The 6,000-nt window shown below is 35.5% G+C and overlaps 1 protein-coding gene across 4 annotated transcripts in view; it reads left to right on the top strand.

Annotated features, from left to right (window-relative positions):
• Positions 1-2,223: 2,223 nt before the first annotated feature.
• Positions 2,224-6,000, top strand: part of LOC110036680 — an 86,275-nt gene continuing 82,498 nt past the window's right edge. For 2 of the 4 annotated variants that reach the window (XM_020741180.1, XM_020741177.1), the window contains exon 1: positions 2,224-2,355. The gene's annotated coding sequence lies outside the window, so the exon portion shown is untranslated. Of the gene's footprint in view, positions 2,356-2,376; positions 2,471-3,550; positions 3,668-6,000 lie in introns of those variants that run through there. The other 2 variants (XM_020741178.1, XM_020741179.1) reach the window with 2 other exon arrangements.

The raw sequence follows: 6,000 nt of genomic DNA, 5'->3' as shown, positions 1-6,000 counted from the left end.
TTATTTTTATATCTTGAGATAATATACTACTTTTGATGTCGTGTTTGATTAATTATATAATCAAATATTTAAATATGTATGGATTTATAAAGAAAATCTCATCCCTGTCAAAAAATAAAACTGAGAAATGGCTCGACGCAAATCTTATATCGCCCTTATGTGGATCATGTAGCTGCCCTTGCAGGGATAACTGTTGAGACTCGCTATTGGGGATAGAATCTTCTCTAGAGTTATATCGAAATTTAGCTTCGAGATAAGTATTTTAATGCTTCTCTAGAGTTATATCGAAATTTAGCTTCGAGATATTTTAATGATTGGCGTTGTGGCTCAGTCTTCTTGTTAGGGCATTGATTGGACGTCTACAACACCCTTGTCGGACATCTTTATTTTTTATATTGATGTCGAGTTCGCATCTTAAACTTTTCAAGGTCTAAATTATCTGGTCAGATTATCATCTCGGTCGAATTATAAGCCTTCATGAGGGTAACTGTCGAGATGTCCTATTGGGGCATTTTGTGCCTTGCCCTTCACGAAATTTATTGCTATCAAGTAGGGAGCAACCTCTACAGCATTATCTGATTGAAACTAAGATACCAAAAAATTTTGATGCGGACGTATTGTGGAATATTCTGGCTCTCAGACCTCTTTATGGTTGTTATCGTCGTGATTTCTTTAGATTCAACTTCCCAAAGTATCAATTGGACCAAGGAGGGTACTAGAGAAATTCATCATAACATTAGAAAAATTTTCTAAATTATACGTTCTTTATGTGTTCATTAGAGTGTCAACCGTCTAGGACAGGCCGAGTAGTGCGCTAGTATGGTTGGTCGGTTTGTTTCGATAGTCGGTAGCCAAACATCCATTTTGAGGTACTCACCTCCTAGCCAAAGCCTTTAGGAATATGAAGGAAACATCGTTTCAGGCTCCAGATCCATTGCATGAACTCCTTATCTTGCTTCTTATTTAAGAATTTTTGTAATTCATTTCTCATTGTTGGTGTTACTTCCCTTCTTATTGGTAGCATGCTCCACACTGACCTCACATTTTAAGATGTTAAATCCAAATTTTCACTTGAGGTACGCCCAAGAATTAGAGCGTTACATATCTCGAGGTGGAAGTGGAGAAAAAAAAAGAGGAAGAAATAAAAGAACACACATATACTTGCTCCATAGGGGCGAAATGGGCTATTCTTGGGATCTATGAGTTATATATTGTAATTAATATTACAAGAAAAAGAAGGGAGATAAATCACCTTATATATTATAGGTCTAGTAAGAAGAGACAAAAAAACTTTTTGACATGTTATGAAACTCCATTTTTGGAAGATAGAGGATCATAAAGTGGAAAATTACATTCGGTTTGGGTGTCTCTTTGGTCGGTCGACAGCCCTTCGGTCGGCTAGTTGCCGGTTAGCTGGTGGTTCTCTAGCCATTTAGCTTTATGAGTACTTGTAAGTTTTCATTAGGGGAATATTCTTTGATTCATCTCTTTTGATCCGGATCGTCAGATCTTCTCGAGATTCTTGCATGCATTTTGGGTGTATAGACTCGTTGTTATATTCTCTACTTGTCTTTCATTTTATCTTGAGGCTCAGTCGGCTTTGGCCTTACTGGCTAGGTTCGAACCACTACACTCGGTGTGACATGTTATGGACCACTAAATTCTCTTATAGACCAGTATCTCTTCAAGGTCAGTATTCACAATTTTGATGTACACCAACAAATATCATATCAGACGGTGAACGTGCTATGTTAGGCTTATGCCATATTAGCCTTTTATTTTCTCATATAGATATATTTGATATAAGAACATCTCAATTTTTCTTTTTCTCTATCATTGAATCATGCAGTATTTATCAGAGTTTATTTGTCACCGAGAAATGTATATGCAAGTGATAATTTGGTTAAATAATTTATGTTAGTTTATAATTGGAAACCGTAAACTCGGAAAAGGCTATTTACAATTTATTTGACTTGAAAAGTGCAGAAATGTTCCCGGAAGAGGACAATCAATGGTTGTATTTCCTTTAGACCCGAAGAGCTGGCGATATATTTAAAATTTAATTTATTATTTTCTAATTGAAATTTCCTTCTTCAAGAGCAGGCCGGCCTGCTGTACCAAACCGGGTTCCTATAGCCCGGTCTGAAAGAACTACAGTGATTCACCGATCGGTCCAAAATCAACTACCCCTAGAGCGAGGTTTACCAATCGAACGGCTTCAACGCACAGCACGCGCGACACATCCGCGGAGCGTTTGCTCATGCGAGTCGCACGATTTTGTCCCCTTTTGTATGAACAGCTCCCGACGAAGCGAGGAGTGACATTTTTTTCGCAGATAGCGGAAGGTCGAGCTAGGTACTCTTCCATACCCCATTTTCTTTAGTAGCTCCGCCCTCACTCGCCATGTAGGGCTTTCTAGGGTTTTATTTTCTTCCATTTTCCGCTCGCTGTTTGTTCGTTGCAACTTATCGTGAGTTTGAGAGTCCTGCTAATAAATGCTATTTTTCTTGGGAATTGGCTTATTTTTGAAGCTACTGCCTTATCAATTGGCTTTATTTGCTTTCGTATGCTACTTTTTTTTGGGATTCTGCGTTTACGAGGAATTGTATAATTATACTTTAAAATTCACTATTTTGTTGGAATGGAGTTTTTTTCCTTGTTCACAAATTAAGAGAAGCGAATTTACTACTGTTTGGAGTTCAGCCTCATCAGTTTCCGGCGATGTGGAGTTTTGTTAATGTTTAATGTTTTTCTTGACATCATCGTGTTTGGGTTTACTCTATTTGCAGCTGAAGTGGAGTTATTCACTGATTACAACCCTAATTTGAATATCCTTAAAGCTTCTTTTTATGGTTTAGTCTTGAAAGGAATTTTTTACGGTGAATTCAGGTCGCTCAGGGGTTGTAGCTCCCATATATATGTGTAAGCTTAATCATGTATTTGACATTTACAGTAGACATAGAATCTGAATTGGTGCATGAATCACCGATAAGTTGCCTTTTCTTTTATATTTAAAAGTTAAAAAAATGTATAATGCCTACAGTAATCCTTTCCTTAAATTATGTTAGGAGGACATTGTGCTAAATCGATCAGCACTGTCATTGCTGGATGAACAAGGCATTTTGTAAACACTTTAAGACATTTATATAAAGAGCATGAGATAAAGTTTTTAAACAACGTGCCATTACTCAAAATCATGATTTATCGTAAGGCTAAATTTCACTTCTATTGTATATTTTTTTAACGAATTATTTTACTTTAAATTGAATTCCCCATTCATTTTTGCATGAAGAGCTCCTAGTACAATTCTCTTACCCTCTTCCCCAGATGCACACACAATCTTCTTCTTAGCAAGGAGCTGCAGAGCTCTGGTAACTAGTTATTAATTAGTTTTTTGTAGGAATCCAAAATGTATAGTTTCTGATGCAAATATCAATCCCCTAATAATGGTAAAGAGCAAATATGGTAAAGTGGTTTGCCCTACAGTTTGTGCCATCGGCATGGCAGTGGTGGTATCCATGGTAATCAATTGGTTTCTGTCAAATTGCAGAGATAGTCAAACAGATCCAAACTCTTTGTTGAAAGAGAAGGGTGGCTGCCTTGCTTCAACTCAACACCAGTCACAATTCTCATCACTCAGATCCAAACTCTTTGCTGAAAGAGAAGGGTGGCTGCCTTGCTTCAACTCAACCCCAATCACAATTCTCATCACTCTTTTCACAAATGATTTTTGGTTTCTCATTTATTCTCTTAAATATTTTAACCATTTTGGTTCAATGGAACAAATGATTTTGTCAAATTTTCTTCTAAACATTTATTCTGAGAGAACTGTTATTAACATATAATAGCGGCTTTAATTTTCATTGTGATTCAATGACACAAATGATGTTTTTATAATTTTTTCTTCTAAACATCTTAATCTGGAGAATTGGTGCTAACATTAATCGTGCTTCTAAATATTCTGAAAGGCGGGGTACATGAGCCTTTGGCTTTCTGTCTCATTTTAGTTAAAATAAGCACTAAGATATCTAACTAGAAAAGCTTAATTTGTATACAGTAAGTATTTGGGAGAAACTATACTGTCAAATGTCAACTTCGACTTGTACCATAAGCTAGAGTATTGTGCTAGCTGCTGCCAATTTCTACTCTTTTCTTATAGACACAAATAATTATCCAAAGGATATTTGGAAATTTTATTCTCTATAGAATTTTACCTTTTGCCACAGGGTGTAATTTGTCCCTTTAAACACTATCCGTCATTTTCTATGTGCCATAAAATTTACTTGTGAGGAACGATAACAACAAGCTTCCTTAGAAAACCTATTTGAAGAGGTTATTGTGTGCCGTCTTCAGTAGTTTAATTTGCATTTACCGTTTTGGAGATGCCAGATACTGGCAAAGTTCCAGTTCTCTATGTGTCATAAGTTAGATATTTTGTTTAGTGGTCATTAATTTCTATATTTTTTCAGGGTGAACCAGAGTCATCTTGAGGGGATTTGGAAAATTAATATTGCACGGAGTAGGTTTTATTGGTTTAGCTTGCACTAAAAATTTATTCTTTCTTCTGTTATCCATTCAATTTTTTCTCATCATCATTCTCACATGATCACACTCTTTGTCATAATCAATCTAAATATGGGAAAATGTAACAACAAATGCCATTAGAAATCCTATTTTCATGGGTTATTGTGTGCTGAACTGGAAAAGCTTACGTTGTATATATTTTTTGGGATAAGCTAAATTATGGAAACGCTAAAGCTTTCTCGGTACCATAAACAATATGTTTAGATTAGGAACTGACAATTTCTATATTTTTTGGAATATCCTCATATAGTCATTTATTGGGCATGTTATTTAAAAAATGATCTTAATTTATTAGAATTAAATGAAAAATGCCACTCAATAAGACATAATGGAGAAAAACGATTTATGTAGGCGACGTCACTTATTGGGATAAAGGCTTGTTGTTGTTGTTGTCATTTTATTGAATAGTATGCCTTCAGTGATAACTTGTATAATTTTAAGTTAGATTCTACTTTACTTCCCTCCAACCACACTGCACTGGTTTTTCTATGTTCCAGCGAATGTTTTAAATGGCATATTTTGGGCTTCCTACAAGACAACTAGAGGAAGCGTTTAGAATATGGGGCATATGGCATGCAGGATGAGGCATCTCCCTATGCACGCGTGCATTCCTTTCGCGAGACACCTTTTATATCCTGTAAGTGGAGAATAACTCCACGTGTTATAATACAAGTGACCTTAAATTAGATGATTAGAAAACCCCAACATAATCTAAGCAAATGACTTTTTTTTTTGTTAGTATATTAAACAAATATTAAAAGGCAATCTAATGTCTGCTTTATAAATTCATAAAGTGACTCATATAGCTTTTCACTCATTTGTTGCTCTTTCCCCGAAACTTTTCTTGCTTTTTCCTCGCCAAATCGCTTCCTCGCATACTTGCCTGATTATTGGTTCTCCCACACCATCATGTGCTCACTCGTTCGACGAATTCTTCTTCATTGCTTCTTCTACATCTATTTGCTTGCTTAGTTAATTTCTCATTCACTTCACTCCCTTGTCGATCTTTTTTGGATCTCTTTGTCTCAATTAACTTTCTAATTGGAGCCTTTACTCTTTATCACAATCACACTCACTAATGCCTATATGTTGTCTCTTTCATTCAAGAAGCTGAAGGCCTCAACTCTTTGTTGATTCATTTTAGTGGCTGTCTAAAGCTTGTTATAAGGGTAACTTCATATGTTATTTAGCAGTTTTTCTGGCCTTTATTATTTGGATGATATGTCTCTTTGACCTTTTCAGATCTAGGGATTCGGATGTTAGTTTATTTTTTCATATTTAGATGTTTGTATAATATACTTTTGTTTGACCCCCTCTCAACTAGACACTTGATTGTGTTTTTTCTGCTAATATTTTATGATTATGTTATTATATGTTGGAGTTTTAATATGAATGAATTGGTTTTGGGCTTAAAAA

Source organism: Phalaenopsis equestris, unplaced genomic scaffold (assembly GCF_001263595.1).
Source record: "Phalaenopsis equestris unplaced genomic scaffold, ASM126359v1 Scaffold209646, whole genome shotgun sequence".
NCBI lineage: Eukaryota > Viridiplantae > Streptophyta > Magnoliopsida > Asparagales > Orchidaceae > Phalaenopsis > Phalaenopsis equestris.
This window is presented reverse-complemented; position numbering and strand designations above follow the sequence as displayed.